This window comes from Dasypus novemcinctus, chromosome 5 (genome assembly GCF_030445035.2).
Source record: "Dasypus novemcinctus isolate mDasNov1 chromosome 5, mDasNov1.1.hap2, whole genome shotgun sequence".
In the NCBI taxonomy this organism is placed as follows: Eukaryota; Metazoa; Chordata; class Mammalia; order Cingulata; family Dasypodidae; genus Dasypus; species Dasypus novemcinctus.
The window spans coordinates 42,965,595-42,987,607 of NC_080677.1; the positions used below are offsets into that span (position 1 = coordinate 42,965,595).

At 38.3% G+C, this 22,013-nt stretch overlaps 1 pseudogene; it reads left to right on the top strand.

The window, feature by feature from the left end:
• The first annotated feature begins 2,482 nt into the window (after positions 1 to 2,482).
• Positions 2,483 to 4,544, top strand: LOC101420725 (tRNA methyltransferase 10 homolog B-like; annotated as a pseudogene).
• Positions 4,545 to 22,013: the final 17,469 nt, after the last annotated feature.

Consider the following 22,013-nt stretch of genomic DNA (forward strand, 5'->3'; position numbering starts at 1 on the left):
AGAGAGATGCTGAAATAACAGGGGATTCATATACAAAGTGATGAAGTTGTACCTCTATGTCACACTGTATCCAAAAATTAACTCAAAAGGGATCAAAGACCTAACTGTAAGAGTTAAAACCTTAAAACTCTTAGAAGAAAGCAAATGGATAGATCTTCATGACCTTGGATTTGGCAGTGGTTTCTTAGATATGATACTAAAAACACAAACAACAATTTTTTTAAGAAACAATAAATTGGACTTCATCAAAAGCAATACTTTTTTCTCAATAACATCCTTTTTCTTCTTGAATTGAAAGTTGGTTTTTTAAAATTTTCATTTTCGTAACATATATAAAATCTAAAATTTTCCTTTTAGCACCATTCAGATATATAGTTCAGTACTGTTAATTGCATTCACAGTGTTGTTCTACCATCACCATCATCTATTACCAAAACTTTTCCATCACTCCCAACAGATATTCTATACGAATTAAGATTTACCTCCTCATTCCTTACTCCCTCTTCAGCCACTGGTAAACTGTTTTCTAGTTTTGGACTCTATAAATTTGCTTATTTTGATTATTTCATATAAGCAAGATCATAAAATACTTGTCTTTTTGTATCTGGCTTATTTCACTTAATGTGATATTTTCAAGGTTCATCCATGTTGTTGCATGTATCAGAACTTTGTTCCTTTTATGGTTCCATTGTACTTACATACCAAAATTTTGGTTATACATTTCTCTGTTAACAGACACTTGGGTTGCTTCCACCTTTTGGGAATTGTAAATAATGTCACTACACATATCAGTGTGCAAATAACTGTTTGAGTTTCTGCTTTTACTTCTTTTGAGTATATACTAGAAATAAGATTGCTGGGTCATATGGTAATTCTATAATTAACTTCCTAAAGAACTGCCAAACTATTTTCACAGCGGCTGTGCCATTTTACATCTCCACCAGCAATGAATGAGTATTCTAGTTTCTCCACATCCTTCCCAACATTTTTTCTTTTTCTTTTTTTTTTTTTTACCAGTAATAACTCTAGTGGGTGTCAATTGGTATCTCATTGTGTTTTTTTTTATGTCAAAGATTTTATTTAAATCATTAATTAATGTGGGAACAAGAAATACATTAGGACAGTCTAGAAGAACACCTGAGAATCTTGATTACTTATAGGCAAATAAAGGAATAAATGTTAGGATAATATTGCTAAGTTATATGTAAATTGGTTAGAATCCAACAAGCCATGAATCATTGAGATTCTGTCCCACCAAACTGAAATTATTCCATCTTGGCTGGATATCACTGTGTTTTGATTTGCACTTTCCTGATGGTTAGTAATGTTGAGCATCTTTTCATGTCCTTTCTGATCTTTTATATATTTTCTCTGAAGAAAGTGGGCAAATCTTCTGCCCATTTTTTTTAAAAAATTAGGTTATCTGTATATTGTTGAGTTGTAAGATTTCTTTATATATTCTGGATATTAAACCCTTATCAGATGTGGTTTCCAAATATTTTCTCCCATTCTGTAAGTTGTCTTTTTACTTTTATGATGAAGTCCTTTGATACAGAAAAGTTTTAAACTTTGGGGCCCTATTTATGTATTTTTTCTTTGTTGCTTATGCTTTTGGCATAAAGGCTAAGAAACTATTGCCTGACATAAGATCCTAAGATGTGGAAGCGGACTTGGCCCAATGGATAGGGCATCCACCTACCGCATGGGAGGTCCACGGTTCAAACCCTGGGCCTCCTTGACCCATGTGGAGCTGGCCCATGTGCAGTGCTGATGCGCGCAAGGAGTGCCCTGTCATGCCCAGGTGTACCCTGCATAGGGGAGCCCCATGTGCAAGGAGTGCACCCCGTAAGGAGAGCCATCCAGCGCGAAAGAAAGTGCAGCCTGCCCAAGAATGGCACCCCACACATGGAGAGCTGACACAACAAGATGATGCAACAAAAAAAGAAACACAGATTCCTGGTGCCGCTGATAAGGATAGAAGCAGTCACAGAAGAACACACAGTGGATGGACACAGAGAGCAGACAACTGGGAGGGGGGTGGTAAGGGAAGAGAAATAAATAAAAAATAAAAGAAAATTTTAAAAAGATCCAAAGATGCTTCCCTATTTTTTCTTCTAGGAGTTTTATACTTCTGGTTCTTATATTTAGATCTTTGAACCATTATAGTTAATTTTTGCATACAGTGTGAGCTAGGGGTCTCCCTTCATACTTTTGCATATAGATATCCAGTTTCCCAGCACCATTTATTGAAGGGACTGTTCTTTGCCAACGGAGTGGACTTGATTGGCACCGTTGTCAAAAATCAGTTGACAAAGGCACACCAACGTGTGAGGTAATGAGATCAGCCAGACTTCTCCAAATAGTCATCTACATCTGTTACCTTTTAATCATTCCCCAACAGGGACTGGCACAGAGGGGAAGCTCAATGAATATTTATTAACTCAATGAATAGACAAACACAGGACAGATTAAGTTTACATTTATGGACTGGAAATTAGAAGGGAGTGCCCAGAAAACAGAGCCCTGTGTGCTGCAGGGGCAAGAAGGGATCTGAGAGGACACAGGCAAAGATAGCATATCTGAAAGCTTCCAGCTTCTGCAAATTGATGTGGAATGTGAGAGCTGGAAGGGAGAGATCCTGCCTACAGACAGTGCAACATGGTGCTTGTTCTCAAACAATTATGTTTTCTGGATAACATAAGAAAAAATATGCAAAGGAAACAGAGACACTGGGAAAAGATTGTTGCAGCTAAGAAAAGCAAAGAAAGAAGAAAAACCAGAAATGCCCCAGCACCACAAATGTTTTCTGAGAGCCTTAACCAAAGAGAGACTTTTGGAATCCAAACACTCAGGACAAAGACTATTGATTTGAGTATGACCCAGCACATGTTTAGGAAGGAATTAAATAGACTTGCTGGACAGAGCTGTAGCAGATTGATATTGTTCGTGAATTCCAAAAATAGGTATTGCATTATGTTCGTGAACTCGTTTGTTCCTCTGAGCATATAACTTGATTGAGTTGTGATTGGGGCTGTGATTGGGGCTTTGATTGGGCCACATCAGTGGGACATTGAGTCCCTGCCTCCTAGGTGGGTGGGGACTTAAAGAGAAAACCACATGGCAGAGGAGGAAGGTTGGAGTTTTCATCCTGGAGCCTGGGAAGTAAACATGCAGGAGAAGCAGATATGTGAGGAAAGAGAGAAGGTTCCATTAGACACAGCAGAGGCCCCAGGGAAGAAAGATAAGCCATTTGCCCAATACTCTACAGTTGACCTTGTGGGAGTAGCAGAGCAACTGAGCCCAGAGAGAAATGAGCCCAACAGAGTGACAAGACTTTCCCAGCCTACAGCTGATGCTGGAAGACGTTGAGACCATGGAGCCTTAAGAAGAAGAGAAAGCCTAAACCCTTGTAGACATTGGCAGCCATCTTGCTCCAGCATGTTGCTCCAGCATGTTGCAACAGACTTTGGTGAGGGAAGTAACTTATGCTTTGTGACCTGGTAACTATAAGCTTCTACTCCAGATAAATACCTTTTATAAAAGCCAACAGATTTCTAGTATTTGCATCAGCACTCTTTGGCTGACTAATACAAGATCCAAAGGTTGTATGGTTCAAATAAAAAAGCTAAAAGGCCATTTTGGCTCTGCCTCACTGGGTTCACAATGGATAGTCCACTGTATAAAAAGTGTTTGAGGATGAATGATGGATTTTACAGTCCCCTGTACAAAGAGGGTTTGAGGGGAAGCAGATTTGGCCTGATGAATAGGATGTCCACCTACCACATGGGAGGTCCAACGTTCAAACCCAGGGTCTCCTTGACCCATGTGGAGCTGGCCCATGTGCAGTGCTGATGTGTGCAAGAAGTGCCGTGCCATGCAGGGGTGTCCCCCCGCGTAGGAGAGCCCCACGCACAAGGAGTGCACCCCGTAAGGAGAGCTGCCCAGCATAAAAACTGTGCAGACTGCCCAGGGTGGTGCCACACACACAGAGAGCTGACACAGAAGGATGACGCAACAAGAGGAGACACAGATTCCCACAGAAGAACACACAGTGAATGGACACAGAGAGCAGACAACTGCGGTGGGGGGGGGGGGGGGGAGAAGAGAAATAAATAAAATCTTAAAAAAAAAAATCTTGAGGGTGAACGATGGGTTTTTTAGTTACCTGCTAGGCGTAACAGAAGAAGACTGCTTTAGTTTATTTCCTCTGGAAACTCTTGTGTACCTGACTCCTGACTCAGGACACGCTCTTGAAGATGTTGAGCTAAACAAAGTTTACGTGCTTGATTGACTTGCAGATGAAAGCATTCAGAAGAAGGTGACGTTTCAAAAAGCCCAAGGATGTTCCGTCCAGACAACCCATTTGTCAATCCAGAAATACATGTTCAGATGCCAGAATGAAAAATCTCATGCAGAGATATTGGCCATCAATCAAGTATTTGATATCCTGTCCACTTATTTTGAGGCTCCCAACTGGCCTGCAGCACTGAAGAAAGGAGTTTTCTTCCAGAAAATGCTATGTTCTTCAGAACTCAAGGGGATGATGGGCAGCCTAAGACTGCAGCTGCAGGAGGTGAAGTGCTGGAGCTGGGAAGATGTATTTTTGTGGCAAGGGGCAGCCCCTAGTGGCCTAGCCAGGCACCTCCTCCCTGCCTGGGAACACTCAGCCACACAGCTCACTCCAGTAATTTTATATCCCTGTATCACAGGAGAAGCAGCATAGTAGGGTGAAATTTCCTTAGACTTAACACCAGAGAAAACCTGGGTCCAAATTCCTGCTCCACCACTTAAGTCACTTTGGGACTTTGAGTAATTCATCTTTCCTTTCTAGCCTCAGTTTTCTTAATTTTGGACATGGGAATCATACTACCTAGCTTTCAGAGCTGTGACTATTAGTGATAGTGTGTGGTGTCCTCAGTAAATGATCACATTTTATATAATGTCCTAGCATGGAGGAGGATGGATAGATATTTGGTATATTACATGTTAATATTGGATTGGTTTTATTTTCTTTCAGACCTTTCCCAACCTACCTAATTAATAAATCCATAGTATAAAATTAGGTCTGTGATGGCAAATGCTCTTTTGCAGGTCTGCATAAGCAAACCAGAGGCAGTAGGGTTTGGGAGTTCTCTTTCCCCAGTGATTTCCATTTTTAGTATTAGCTAACATCCATTGAACATTTACTATGTACTAGAGGCTGTGCTGGGCATTTTTATTTTTTTTAAGATGCTGGAGATTGAACCCAGGACCTTGTACATAGCAAAGCAGATGCTCAGCCCCTGAGCTAGAGTTCCTCCCCTGTGCTAGGGATTTTATATCGTTATTTTATTTTATCATTCCAATATCCCAATGAAGGAAGGTACTATATTATCATATTTCCTTATTTTTTTAACAGATGAGAAAATAAGATTCAGAATATCAAGAAATTTGACCAGGGTCACTCACTAGTAAGTAGTGGAGCCTGGATTTTTCTGAAATTAGGTAGATTCCCGAGTCTCTGGGACAAGAGGGGAAGCTGTTCAGCCATGCCAGCAGCCCCTATAATGACAAAAAACTGAATCTATCTAAAATATCAAGTACAGTACCCAGGACAAACTCATCCACTCAGGGGTGGTTTTCAAGCTATGGTGGGAGCCTTGTCGAAAGTGAAACTGCTGTCCCCTACCCTCTTTCAATAGATCTAAGTTAGGGCCCAGAAATTTACTCCAGTGATTTTGATGTAGTGGCCTAAGGACCATGTTTTGAGAAACCTGCTGCATGCCACACTTGGGCACATGCAACTTCAACCTCAACCCATTCTTTCACTCCCTCCTAAATTCATCTAAAATAAGAATGATTTCCAATGTAGACCATCTTTGGAGTCCTGATCCATCTGGAGGTTAAGAGGCTTGCAAATGCGAATGGGTCTCACTAAGAGGAGCTTGAGAGACACTTAGCTTTCTGAAATGGCTTTGACTGAGTTGGTCTCCTCGAGGGCAGGTTAGAGACATACTTCACTGAGTGATCTGGTATGTCCTTTGGCGAAAGCATGTTCTCTCATGGTGTTTTCTTCTGGACACTTAACTACAAGAAGGCATTTTGTATTCAGTAACTCAAGTCGAGAGAAGTAGCCACACCCTTGGCTTCTATTTAATATCAAACCCTTAAATGAAAACTCCTTGTTGGTGAAAGCTAAATGAGAGTCAGGATGACAAATATGTTTTGTTAGCACTCCATCTTGAACTGGTCATTTTGTACTGAGTCATTGCAAAGTCTCAGATAAAATTCTAAGAAAAATACCAGTTCCCAGCCATCCATTTGTATGCCAGCTGTATTACAGGAACTACATTCTGCTTATTAGCACTTGAGAGCCCTTTAACAAGCAGTGTGGCATATATGTAGTGCAGAAACAATTTTCTCTTCTCTACTCCTTCCCTGTGTCCAGCTCTGTCAAAGCCCTTTGTGCATCAAGTCCCAGCCCTTGGATGGACTGCCTTAGTTTGCTCTTTCTCTCACTATGCCTTGTATCCACTTCATCATAAGTGAGGTCATCCAGAGCTCCATCTGCCCGACCAGATGTCAGTCTTCCCTCTCTGGAATCCTCTTGAGGCTCTGGGTCAGTCCAGAAGCTCACATCACAACTGGTTAGGGTGATATGTTCATTGGTGGTGATTTGGCTTCTCTCTTCCTGATACAGTTGCTGTTTTTCCTGCAACTCTGGTTACTCTGATGGATTCTGAATCCATCTTTTCCTATGAAAGGTATTGTTATTGGCAGTTTATGCATATAAACAATGTATACACACACACATACATTATACACCCCCAAACCCCAAAGAGAATAAATAAATAAATATATACAGGTGTCATCTCAAGTGCCCCCTCTTACCTATAATGGCTGACCAGAGCAAAGTCTTTGGAATCAGTGCCAGGATTCATTGGGAAAAGGTGTCTTGACCAAACAATAGGGCAGATGGTAGTGGAACATACATGCCTTTATTTGACCTCCTGGGTCTTCATTAGGATATATGCTACTAACAACAAGAGAGCACATGGTATGCTCTTCTGTATCCCTCATAATGCTGGGCTCACAGGAAGTACCCAGATACATCCTGACTTCGTAAATAAGTTTATGTAACAAGGAAGTAGCCTGACTGTGTCTGGATATGTTAATTCAGGTTTTGTACACTTATCATTATTTGTGAAGGGTCTACTCTTTAGAGCTAGTTTAAAAATTAAGTAATCATATTCTATCAAGTTTTTCACCAAACTGCCATAAAATGATATGACTTTTTCCACCCTCCTCTGATCAACTTGATTACACACACACACACACACACACTAACATGCTATACATATGCTTTGCAGGATCACCCTGCCCTGACCTAGGCCTGCCTTGAGCCCCACCCCAGCACTTTGCTCCTTCCTGTGGCTCTTACCCTGTACTGGGTCTGGGCGTAGAGGACTTGTCTCCCTTCCTGATAGTAGGGTCCTAACAGGGCAATTCAGGTGAAAATCTTTATATTCTTCTAAGCCTTGTACAAACTAGATTCTTCATATGCATTTGCTGAGTGATCAAATTGAAAAGTAAAAACACAGTACTGATAAAACTTAAACTTGAAAATAGGCAGAAAATAGGTTACATTTTAGCTAGTGAACCTGTTGGATAACCTACCTATTACAACATAACCTCACTGTTTCCCTTTTTTTTTTGCATCTCCTTTCTATATGTCCTAATTACATATATTTGCCTTAGTTATCTGGCCAGTTCGAGTTAGTACACTTACGAGTTAGGTGAATTCAGAAAATGTATTTACTCCATCACAAAAGAACCAAGAGATCACTTCTCTGCTCCATCTCCTCCCTTTCACAGTTTTTTTATTTTATTTTATTTTTATTTCTCTCCCCTTCCTGCCCCCCCCCCATTGTCTGCATCTGTGTCCATTTGCTGTGTGTTCTTCTGTGTCTGCTTGAATTCTTGTCAGTGGCACCCAGAATCTGTGTCTCTTTTTGCTGTGTCATCTTGTTGTGTCAGCTCTCTGTGTGTGTGGCGCCATTCCTGGGCAGGCTGCACTTTTTTCATGCTGGGCGGTTCTCCTTATGGGGCTCACTCCCTGCGTGTGGGACTCTCCTACACGGGGGATACCCCTGAGTGGCAGGGCCCTCCTTGTGCGCATCAGCACTGCGTGTGGGTGAGCTCACCACATGGGTCAGGAGGCCCTGGGTTTGAACCTTGGACCTCCCATGTGGTAGGCGGATGTCCTATCCATTGGGTCAAATCCACTTCCCCCTCCCCTTCACAATATAATCACTCAGGAGCTATGGCCCCTTGATCAATTATATCAGTGACCTTTATTTATTTAAACAGGCCAGACATCATATGTGTATGATGATTTATTCTGAATATGTCTAGGAGCACAATATCCCTTGGCCTTAATCAACATGCTGAGTGAATTCTATAATCTCTATCCTCTAAAAGGGACTTCCTGTGAATAGGCTTTACTGGGTTCTCAAAACTTTCATATTCTCAAAGTGGGCCATGGCTGAAGAACCACTGACTTGAAACATCTGCCAGTCTTCATTTTCACCTATAAACACTTGACTTAAAATACCAAATAGCATGGAAGAATTTCCTCTCCAATTCAATCACAAAACTCTCCCATTTTTCCAAAGCCTGGCAGTATTTTTTCTATTTGGCTTATAGAAAATGATCTTAGCAAAATGAGATTTGGCCAGACTTGGATTCAGAGATCCTCATCATTGTGTTAATCATATAACAAAAAAATGGGATCTATTTAAAATATCCTATAATATGAGAATGAAATAATATACAATTATTGAATTTTTAGTAGGAGACATTAAAGGAATATATTAAATGTATCACATGAATGAAGTATATTACAAAGTGATAAAGTCTAATCATATCATTACAATTTGAAAAACAGACACATAGTGGTTGAAACTGTATGTTAAACTATGTGCCTCAGTTTCTTCAAATATGAGGATTAAATGTCTTCTGCAGAGTTACTAGGAAGGATAAATCAATTAATCAATGGGAAGACCTTGGAAACAATGTTTGCCACATAGTAAACATAGAATAGTTAGTTGTCATTTACTCAACCCACTGAATAATGGGATTATAGGTGGCTTTTTTTGCTTCTTTATAGTTTTCTATATATTCTAAATTTTCTTTAGTGAACATGTTTTACTACTATATTTTAATCAGGAAGTAACTTATTTTAATGATGGCTTCCAGTATGTTATAGAAACTGCACTCTATCAAAACTTAGCGAACATCTAATAAATAAAACTAACACCAAATAAATGTATATAGATACATGTATATGTACATACATACACATAACTTTAGTAGACTTCATTGTAAAGAACAAAAAAAACATCAACTGGCAAAAGGAAAAAAAATCACTTGGCTGTATATGTGGGGACCTATTTCTGAACTCTCAATTTGATTCTATTGGTCTCTATAACTGTCCTTGTGCTGGTACAAAGGTGTGTTGACTACTGGTAGCTTAGTAATAAGTTTTAAAATTGGGGAGTGAGAGTCCTCCAATTTCATTCTTTTTATTGATGGTTTTGGCTATTTGGGATCCCTTACCCTTCAAAATAAATTTGATGATTGCCTTTTCCATTTTTGAAAAGAAGGCAGTTGGAATTTCAATTGGGATTACATTGAATTTGTGAATCTGTAAATCACTCTGAGTAGAACTGATACCTTAACAATGTGAGTTGAGCATGGACTGTCCTTTCATTTATTTAGGTCTTCTTTAATTTCTTTTAGCAATGTTTTGTAGTTTTCCATGCATCAGTCCTTTATATCCTTAGTTAAATTTATTCCTAATATCTGATTCTTTTAGTTGTTGTTTTAGTTGCTAAAGGCTGCCAAGGCAATATACCAGAAAAACGTTGGGTTTATAATGGGAATTTATTAACTTATGAGTTTACAGTTCTAAAGTTGTTCAAGTGTCCAGATCAAGGCATCACCAGGAGATGCTTTCTCCCTGATCTGCCTCTATGGGCCATCAGGCACATGGTAGCATTGCTTGTCTCTCCTCTGGGCATTGTAGCTTTCAGCTTCTGGCATCAGTAGCTTCCTCTCAGCTTCTGTGTTCCATTGATTTCATCTTCTGGCTCCTGGGCCCTTCTCTATCAGCTTCTGGGGATTTCTCTCTGTCTCTGTGGCCTCTGCAGATTCTAGTTTATAAAGGACTCTAGTAAAAGGAATAATCTAATCAAATGGCCTGTAACTGAATCTAATCTATTCAAAGGTTGACAATAGGTTCACATGCACATGACCAATTTAAGAATATAAGTTTCTTTGGTTCACAAAAGATTCAAACTACCACAGTTCCTATTGTAAATGAATTTTTTCTTATCACTTCAGATTGTTCATTACTACTTATAGAAACACTAAAAAATTTTATTGAACATATCATTCATATACAAACATGCATAAACAATAAGTGCATAGTAAAAGTTGTGAACTTACAAAACAAACATGCATAACATCATACAGGGCTCCCATATATCACCCCACCACCAATATCTTGAATACACTACTAATTTTTACATATTGATCTTGCATCCTGCCACTTTGCTAAAATTTTTTATTAGCTTTAATAGCTATGTTGTAGATTTTTCAGAACTTTCTAGATACATGCAAAATTTAAAACTTTTGTGTTTCAAGGGACATTAAAAAGAAAGTGAAAAGATAACCCACATAATGAGAGAAAATTCTTGCAAATCATGTATCTGATAAGGACTTGCCTCTTGTATTAGTCAGTCAAAGGGGTGTTGATGCAAAATACCAGAAATTGGTGGGTTTTTATAAAAGGTACTTATTTGGGGTAGGAACTTACAGATACCAGACCATTAAGCGTAAGTTACTTCCCTCACCAAAGTCTATTTTCATGTGCTGGAGCAAGGTGGCTGCTGACGCCTGCAAGGGTTCAGGCTTCCTGGGTTCTCTCTTCCCAGAGCTTGTTTCTTTCTGAGCTCAGGGTTCCTCCTTCCCAGGGTTTGCGTCTTCCTGGGCTCAGTGTTCCTGTCTTCCTGGGGCTGGCTTCTCTTTCCTCTGAGTGCTTACTTCCCGGGGCTCCAAATTAAGACTTCAGCATCAAACTCCAACATCAAAACTCCAACATTAAAAACCCTCAACTCTGTCCTTTGCCATGTCTTTTTTCTGTGAGTCCTCAACCACCAAGTGGTGGGGACTCAATGCCCTAATGATGCGGCCCAATCAAAGCCCTAATCATAACTTAATCATGCCCAGGTACAGAATAGATTACAAACATAATCCAATATCTATTTTTGGAATTCATAGCTATATCAAACTGCTACACATCTGGAATACATAAAGAATTCTTACAAATCAATAATAAAAAGACAACCCAGGGAAGCGGACTTGGCCCAGTGGTTAGGGCGTCCGTCTACCACATGGGAGGCCCGCGGTTCAAACCCCGGGCCTCCTTGACCCGTGTGGAGCTGGCCATGTGCAGTGCTGATGCGCGCAAGGAGTGCCCTGGCACGCGGGGGTGTCCCCCGCGTAGGGGAGCCCCACGCGCAAGGAGTGCGCCCATAAGGAGAGCCGCCCAGCGCGAAAGAAAGTGCAGCCTGCCCAGGAATGGCGCCGCCCACACTTCCCGTGCCGCTGAAGACAACAGAAGTGGACAAAGAAATAAGATGCAGCAAATAGGCACAGAGAACAGACAACCGGGGGCGGGGGAGAAGTTAAATAAATAAATCTTTAAAAAAAAAAAGACAACCCAATTGAAAAATGGGAAAAGGACCAAAATAGATATTTCTCCAAAAAAGATATACAATTGGCCAATAGTATGTAAAAAGATACTTAAATTTTAGTCACCAGGAAAATGCCATCAAAACTACAAGACAGTACTTCACAATCAGAAGGATGGCTTTAAAAAAAAAATCAGATAATAAAAAGGGGGGAGAGGATGTGGAGAAATTCCACTGTCGGTGAGAATGTAAAATGATGCAGCTTATTTGAAAAATAGTCTGGTAGTTCCTTAAAATTTAAATATAGAGTTACCATTTGACCTAGCAATTCTACTCCTAGGTATATACCCAGGAAAAATGAAAACATATGTCCATACAAAAACTTGTTCATGAATGTTCATAGCTAGATATGAATACTATACATAGTAGTGAGAAAATGGAAACCAAATGTCCACCAACTGATAAATGAATAAATAAAATGTGGTTTATCCATCACAGTGGAATATTATTTGGCCACAGAAAGGAATAAAGTACTAAGACATGCTACATGGATGAACCATGAAAACATTTTAAGTGAAACTTTTAAGTGAAAAAACCTAGTCACAAAAGACCACGTATTATTATATGGTTTCATTTACATGAAATATCCATAACACGTAAATCTAAAGGGGCAGAGAGTACATTTCCTTAGGACTGGGAGCAATGAGGTATTCAGAGGGGGTGATAACTAAAGTGTATAATGTTTCTTTTTGAGGTGGTGAAAATGTTCTAAAATTGTTTGTGGCCAAGGTTGTACAACTCAATATGGTAAAAACCACTGAACTGTACATGTTAAATAGGTAAATTGTACAGTACGTGAATTCTTTCTCAATAAAGCTGCTATAAAAAAATAGAAGAAAAGTTAGTATAATAAATCCACATTAAACCATTATTTAGCTTCAACAATTATGTTGTCATGGTCGATCTTGTTTCATCTATTCCCCTTCCTCCATTTCCCCAACCCCACACCCAGTGGATTATTTTGAGATAATCCCAGGTATATCATTTCACCTGCAAAACTTCTACATGTATCTCTAAAATAATTATTTAGAAAATTTTAAATACAACCATGATACCATTCTCACATCCAAAACTTTAACCATAATTCCTTATATTAGATATTAAAATCTAATCAACATTCCAGTTTCCAACTGGAAATCCTAATTCTAATTTTCTCATGAGTTTTTAGTTTTCGTAACTGTTCTGTTTTGTTTTAACCATTGGTCTGTTCACATCAGTATCCATATAAGGTCTGTGCTTTGAAATTAATCTATAAATTTTTCCCTTTTTTCCCTTGCAATTTATTTATTGGCGAAAACACCCCATTCCGGATTTTGCAGATCCCATACTTGTGATGTCATTTAGCATGGCCTTCTGTCCTCCGTGTTTCCTGTAAACTAGTTCTCTTAGTTTGTCACAGGGCTGCTAATGCAAAGTACATGAAATGTTTTGGCTTTTATAATGGGAAATTTATTAGGGAAAAATCTTACAGTTCCAAGGCTGTTAAATGTCCAAATCAAAGCACCATTGGAGAAGCTTTCTCACCAAAGTCAGCCACGGGTAATCCTAGTGTCCTATCACATGAGCGAGCAAGGTGCTGTGCGATCTATGCAGAGGTCCCAGCTATCCTTCTCAAGGCTCACCATCTCCCGGAGTTCAGGCATATGGAAATCCTCCTCAGCCTTGTCTCCTCAACCTTGAGCTGCTCCACGGGCCCAGCCCCTCAGGGACCTCTTACCATGCTTCTCTGCTCTCCTGATTCTAGACTCTGGGATTTCTCTTAGCCTCTAGGGGCTTCTCTGTTTTCCTGCAGTCTTCTCTCTTACATGGCAGGATCAAAAGGGTGGCTTCCTTTCTCTGTGTGTCTTGCTCTGTGTCTCCATTTGTATAAAGCTCCAGTAAGAGGGCAGAGACCCAACCTGAGCCATGTATCACTGACATAGTAGAATCAAAAGGGAATGGATTAGTTCAAGAAAATAATCTTTCTTTTATGGGATCATAAAAGAATTTAAAACTGTCACACTAGCATAAAACTAGAAGTTTGGTCAGATTAAGGAATCCCTTTTTGACTAGAATTGTTTTTTGACTTCACAGATGATTATGACAGTTTGAAGTTTTGTGAATCCCAGGAAAAATCTATTGCTTTGAACTAATCCATTCTTGTGGTTGTGAGTGCCATCGCTTGCATTAGATTCAGTTAAGGAACCTTTTAATTAGATCACTTTATTAGATCCATTAAGGGCCTTTGATTGGAGCACATCAGTGAAGAGTGACCCAAGTTGGGTTTCCGTCCTCTTGCTGGGGTCTTATATAAACTGAGAAGTAGAAGCAGAAATACACACAGAGAAAGACAGACACCATTTTGACATTGCCATGTGAGAGGGAGGACTGCAGGAAGACAGAAATCCTGAGAGGCTGAGAGAGAGATAAAGAGAAACCCCAAGAGAGGCTGAGAGAGGCTGAATTCAGCCGAGCAGGCCTGAAGCAAGGAGAAGCTCCCGTTTTGCTTTGTCATGTGGCTATAGAGTCTGGGATCCCACCAGCAGCCAACCTTTGGTGAGAAAGCATCTGTAATGATGCCTTGATTTGGACATTTTCACAGCCTCAGAACTATAAGCTTTTGTCCTAATAAATCCCCATTATAAAAGCCAGTCTATTTCTGCTATTTTGCTCCCAGCAGCCTTATCAAACCAAAACAGTGATGTCACAACCATCAGGAAGCCCTTAATGTCTCCCTTTTTTGATATTGGCAGTCACTGATAATCATATTTTATTAGGGTTATAAAATGGAAATACTCTAATCAATCCCTTTTTCATTTATTAACTGGAATAGTTCTATAAAGAATAATTGTCCTTCATCAACTATTTGGTCACCCTTTATTCCAGAAGGGCAGTACAAATTCTCTTCCTATGTTTAGCAGTTTTTAAAATAAAGAGTTGGTTCCCTAGCATCTTCCAATGGTGACCAATGAGGGCTGGTTTTTAAAAAAATATATTATTAAGAATTCATGGATTCCAATTTATTTGATATGGTTTAATCAATTGCCATTATTCTTTTTGATGCTCAAATTTGTTTCTTCTTTGGCCAGTGGGAGCTTCTTCACGTGGTCTCCTGAGTCCTTTTGACATGAACCCGGCAGTTTTGACGACTTCCTTGCTTTCTGGTGTGACAAAATGGCCCAGGCCTGTCATATACACTACTGAAAAGAGTTGATCAAGGATCAGAAGATGCTCATAAAAATACTGTGATACAGGAGAAGAAAGATTTTTATGTTGTATTTTAAATGACTTGTAAAAATCAACCAGGTATTTATTTGCAAGATGAAGTTTTACAAATAAGAAGGCTATGTCTGAGACACTTCTAACTTAATGACTAAGCTTTTTTTTTTAAATTGGCTGAGATGACCACAACAGGACTGATGAAGTCATAGTCTATAATTATCAGAAGGCCACTGAGTAAGTTCAACCTCCTAAAGTAAATACTTACAAATTTAAATGAACAAACACAATTCTTTAAAACAAATACGTCAACAACACAGTTTTCTATAAAACAAAATGGTTCTAAAGTCAACAGTCCTTAGAACATAACTAATTAAGTAAACTCTCAATATTAGGGAAAATAGCCCTTCAAATTTTAGTAAATAGACTAAGATATTCAACCTTAGGAAGACAAAGAACTAACTAAATGTAGACTCAACTTACTTTAAATGATAAAGGCTAGATATTCTTTATCTTTCTCCCTTATTTTTCTAAACCCATAGTAATGACTAATGCCTTGTCTTCTTGAGTCAATTGTTTCAGCACATTTTTATTTTTCCTTCTAGTCTAGGTTTCTCTTTGAAACCTTTGTCTAATGATTTCTTCAAAAATTTAATCAAGGCTGAATTAAAATATCCGGGTCTTATCATTACTTTCTTCTCTTATAGCCCATTGTCAATGACCATTATAACAAAACTTCTTTATATTCCTAATGGAATATGAATTTTGAAAATTGGCAAATGCTCTCCCTCCACCCCCAAATCTCCTAATCCTTGAAACCTCTGACTGTTACCTTATATGGTGTTTTTGCAAATGTTGTGAAGGACCATGTGAGAGGGTGATTACACTCGCTTCTGCAGGTCCTTATTAGAGGAAGAGACAGGAACACAGACATCAGAGAAAGATTTGAAGATGTGAAGGAGCCAATGTGAACGGCCTCTAAAAACTGAAAAGAGCAAGGACACAGATTCCCCTGCTGGCCTATCTTAGATTTCTTATCTCCAGAAGTGCAAATAATAAATTTGAGTTGTTTTAAGCCACTGTATTTGTGGTACTTTGTTCCAGTAGTGATAGGAAACTAATGCAGCAATGATCTCTAATTAGTCATCACTGATCTGCAGGGGTAGATGTGGCCTTGCTAATAGGTGTATGTTTGTAAGGCCAGCTACTCAGTCCCTTGACCTGAAAAGTGGTTGAAACCTCCGGTGAATCACGTAACCTAAGCTACCAGATAATAAATTGTTTGGCTTTTCCTATGTCTGGTTAGCTAAGATATAGATTAGAAAGCTTAGTCAGCATACTGGAAACATTAATAAATTTATTTTAAATAAGTTAGACAGTTTAGAGGAAGATTCAAAGAAACACTAATACCTAAGCTTAGTTACTGGCTCTAATCAGTAAGTTTTAAGTTTGGTTTCCTGTAAACTAGAGTAGAAAAAACTCACCCGAGTCATTACTTTTAGATGTCTCCTTAATTAAAAATCTATCCTTGATGGTTTCTCTCTCTGCTCACCTATTTGGATCAAAGTCCACATGGTCTATGGCTTGCTTCTGTTGTCAAGTAGAGTTGAAAATATTGTTATCTCTTCATTCTTCTGGGCTGAATTCTGTGATTGCTTTCTCATCCTATCACCTCATTTACCTTTGATGTAATTACCTGAGGGCTGTTCTGCTGTGTGTGTGTGTGTGTGTGTGTGTGTGTGTGTGTGTGTGTGTTCTTCAGCATCTTCTGCTAAAATCCTACTGGAAAATGGCCTGTGAAAAATCAAATGGGAAAAGGGCAAGGTATGAAGTTAAATTTAGTTCAGTCTGGCTTTTGCAAGACTGGACACTAGTATCACCTCTAGCCATTCCAATCAAGTTTCAAAAAGATATTTAGCACCATAATTTTCACTTTTAAAATTTTATTTCAGTATGTATAATGGGGAAGAAAAAAAGAATGCATGCAGAACAGACAACTAAGAGGCCATATTCCTTAATTGTCCACTACCTTATACAACTCAAATTTATTACCTGACTTTCTGAAAACTGAAATATAAAGTGAGTTAGCTCAACTATTCCATGTTTCCTGGGAAATGGGCCATTACTTTTTTTTTTTTTTTTTTTTGGTAGCATTGTGAGGCTAATTCCTGCCTGAGAGTTGAACAAAAGGAAGTGGGTCTCTGGGGCAGGTACTTCATCATAGCAACACCAATTCTTCCTTTACATCTCCCTCAACTCTGCACATGCTGTGTTCCCTTTCTGTTTTCGTTTTTCAATTGTGAGACTATGTCTGGTGAAGAACAGCTGTAAGAACAAAAACAAAATGCTAGTTAGGACTTTGATATTGATAATGGCATGCACATTTCATGTGGGGGCCAGGATGTTTGGCTGTACCTCTCTGCCATGAATTACCTTAAAACCAGGATTTGACAAGCCTTTCCCAGCTGGCTGCTGTGGCCCCAGCCAGCACTATTTGTTTTGCTTAGAAGCAAATTATGAGAGTTCTATGTAATTTTCCTAAATGCACACATTTTTAACATATTTTGTAGCCTAATCTTCAGAGTCACCTACAGTATTTTCAATTATTCACAAATCTTTCACTGTTAAAATCATCATTTTCAGCATGATTTTTTTTTAAATACCGAGGCTGGGAAATGAACCTGAGACATTGTATGTAGAAAGCCAGCACTCAACCACTGAGCCATGTAGGCTCCCCAGAGTAGGTTTTTTGTTTTTGTTTGCTTGTTTTTTGTTTTTGTTTTTAGGAGGCACCCAGTACCAAACTGGGACCTCTCGTGGGAAGCTGGCACTCAACCACTTGAGCCACATCTGCTCCCTTTCAGCATGATTTTAATAATGAGAATTCTTTCCTCACATCTGAAATAATTCACAGCCATGAAAGCCTTTGGGGAGTTAGTTTGCTTTAAACTTCACTGGTCACTGTAAATGGAAAATAATTTTTTATATGAGGGGGAAAATGAGCAAACCTTTGCACTCAATCTAAAACAACTTTGGAATTTAGACATTAATATTTGATTTAAATGATCATATTTAATCACAGGGTGGTGGGGTATTTTTTAAATGGCTTTTATGAATTTGATTTCATTTAGCACTAAAAAGCTATGATTTATGGAGTTAGTAAATCTTTAAATTTTTCTACATCAACTATTGTTTTAAATCAATTTTATTGATACATATTAATCAAGGATACAATTCATCCAAAGTATATAATCAGTTGTATTTGGTATAATCACATAGTTGTGCATTCATCACATCAATCATTATTAGAGCATTTTCATTATTTCAATAGTAATATTAAACAAACAAGACAATTCTTCAACTCTCAGTTTTTCTGTGCTTCCCGTCATACATAGCCACTATTTGTGGCTATTATTCCACATTTATTTATTTTTAAGCACTTTTATTGAGATATATTCACATATTATACAATCTGTCCAAAGTGTATAATCAATGGCTTTTAGTATAATCACAATGTTTTGCATTCATCACCACAAAAAATTTTAGAACAATTTCATCTCCGGAAAGAAAAACCCCACATCCCTTAGTAGTCACCTCTCAACCCCTCTATCCTTCGCCAGTCCTACATAACTAGTAATCTAATTCCATCTTTGACTTATATTTACATTTTATATAAATGGAATCATACAATATATAGTACTTTGTGTCTGGTTTCTTTCACTTAGCATAATGAATTTTTTGTGTGTCTGATATAAGCATCTTGTAGTATTAACATATATTAGTTTAGTTTCAGAGAAAAACAGTCTTATAATATGCAATTTTATCCATATTCATATGTCACATGTGGTTTTACTATGCTCTACAGCCCCATGTTACTTTTTTTAGCTTTCCTTTTAGTAATATACATGACCTTTAAACCACTGTCAAACCCATCTAATGGTATTGCAAGTTACAAACATTTTGTTGTGTTTTCACGTTTTCTATTCATTTCCAAAGATTAACACTCATCCTTTTAACAAATTCTGCAAAAGGAACCCTCGGCTTTTCATTCTCTAACCCTATTCAATTTTCTGGTGACCCATATTCAAGGGTTGTTTTTTGTTTTTTTTTTCTTATTTGTTTTTGTTTTTTATTTTTTAAGGTACCAGGGCCAGGGATTGAACCTGGGACCACATATGCAGGAAGCTGACACTCAACCACTGAGACACATAGGGTCTCCTGAGTTGTTTTTTTCATTTCTTTGCTTGTTGTGTGATTTTAGTAGACACCAGGGACCAAACCCAGATCCTCCCATGTGGGAAGCAGGCACTCAACTGCTTGAGCCACATCCACTCCCAAGTATTCAAGTTATTAACTCCAAGAGTTTATACAATATATTTAGGTCACAGTAGCACAGTCATACAATATTTGTCCTTTTGTGTGTGGCTTGCTTCACTCAGCAGAATGTCCTCCAGGTTCATTCATGTCATAATATGCTTCACAACTTCCATTTATTCTTTCAGCTGCATAATATTCCATCATGTGTATAGACTACAGTTTTTATCCATTTATTGGTTGATGGACACCTGGGTTGTTACCATCTTTTGGTAATAGTGAATAACATTACTATGAACCTTGGTTTGCAGATGTCTGTTCATGTCACTGCCCTCAGTTCTTCTGCCCAGTGGTGGTATTGCCGGGTCATGTGACAAATCTATATTCAACTCCTCTAGGAACTGCCAAACAGTCCTCCACAGTGGCTGTACCATTCTACATTCCCACCAACTGTGAACAAATGTTCTTATCTTTCCACATCCTCTCCAACATTTACAGTTTTGAACTTTCTAATAGTGGTGTGAAATGGTATCTCATTGTAGCTTTGATTTGTATTTTTCTAATTGCTGCTGATGTTGAACTTTTTTTTGCCATTTATATTTCTTCTTTGGCAACTGTCTATTCAAGTCTTTCACCAATTTTTAATTGGGTCATTTGTCTTTTTATCATTGAGTTGTAACACTTCTTTATTATATCATGGATATTAAACCCTTATTGGATATGTGATTTTCAAATATTTTCTCCCATTGAGTCAGCTACCTTTTCACAATTTTGATAAAGTCCTTTGAGGTGCAAAAATGTTTAGTTTTGAGGAGGTCCCATTTATTTAGTTTTTCTTTTGTTGCTTATGCTTTGGGTGTATAGTCCAAGAAACCATCGCCTACCACAAGGTCTTTAAGATGTTTCCCAACATTTTCTTCTGGTAGTTTTATAGTCCTGCCTTTTACATTTAGATCTTTGATCCATTTTGAGTTGATTCTTGCATAGGAAGTGAGATAGGGGTCTTCTTTTGTTCTTTTGGTTATAGATAGCCAGTTCTCCCAGCACCATTTGTTGAAGAGATTGCTTTGTCCCATTAACGTGGCCTTGGTAGGTTTGTCAAAAACCAGGTGACTGTAGTTGTGAGGGCTTATTTCTGGACTGGCATTCCTATTCCACTGATCAAGGTGTCTATTTTTATGCCAATACCATGCTGTTTTGACCACTGTAGCTTTGTAATATGTTTCAAGGCCAGGCAGTGAAATACCTTCCATGTCGCTCTTCTTTTTTTAGAATGCTTTTGCCTATTAGGGTGCACTTTCCCTTCCAAATAAGTTTGGTGATTGCCTTTTCTATTTCTGTAAAGTAGGCTGTTGGAATTTCGATTGGTGTTAAATTGAATCTATACATCAGTTTGGGTTGGACTTACATCTTCACAGTATTTGGTCTTCTAATCTATGAATGTGGACTATCTTTCTATTTTTAGGTCTTCATTGATTACTTTTAGTACTGTGTTGTAGTTTTCTGCATATAGGTCCTATACTTCTTTGGTTTAATTAATTCCTAGGTATTTGAATCTTTTTGTTGCTACTGTAAATGGAATTTTTCCCCTGATTTCCTCCTCAGATTATTCAATACTAGTGTATAGAAACATTATTGATTTTTGTATGGTCTACTTCAACTATTTTAACCATTCTTTAGAATATCCTAAGAGCATACTAATAGAGTTCAAAGAAATCTGTATGCTCTCCAAAGCATCTCAATGTCTCAGATGCAGTTATAGAATCACAGACACTTAAGAAGAGTTGTGTTCTTAGAAGACATGTTGTCTAATGTCTGATTTTGCCAGCGAAAGGACCCAGGTCAAGAAAAGATAAAAACAAGGAGGAGAGAGATCAGGTCTCCCTGATCTCCCAATCTGGAGCATTTATCTCCAACATGATGTTTCTTCAGATTTTGAACATAGCAAACATAGTCCCCCAAAACTATGATGAGAATGAAAGGTTGTAACATCCATTTAAGAGATTTTGTCTGGCAGTTTGGAGCAGCTTTTGATCAGAAGAAAAACTGAATTCTAATATTTGCAGCACTTTAAAATGATATTAAATAATACAATTTTATTATCCCATATAAATTCCATGTGAAATAGTTTATGTGTGTGTATGTATTTATGTACATAGATCCCCATTGGAGGGGGTATTACATAATGGATAAGAACATGGTTTCTGAAATAAGGTAGCACTGGATTAGAATTCTAATTCCATCGTTATTATTACCTGTATGAACTCGGGTAGGTTATATACCTTATCTATCTTTGAAAAATGGGAAAATATAATAAGATTGGTCTCAAAATGTCACATAGATTAAATAAAATAAGGAATATACAATGATTAATACAGTTCAAGGAATATAGAAGACATTCAAACATAAACTATTATTAATCTTATTGTTCTTAGTAAATATATATGGACATTGATTTCTCTATCATATAAGAGTATCTCCTTAGAAGGATACAATATGCCAGAGAAAACAAGGGGTTTTTGTTGTTGTCGGGCATTGTCTCTTCTACCCTTACTCCTTATGAATTCAAGTCAAAAAGAAACTGACAACCTAGCTCCCCCTCAGATGTGGCTCGGGTGGGAGGCGCGCAGTGCGGAAGGCGCCGTGGACCCAGGACCTGGAGCAGCATGGAGGCAGTGAATAATCTCTTCAAGTCTGCAATAAAAA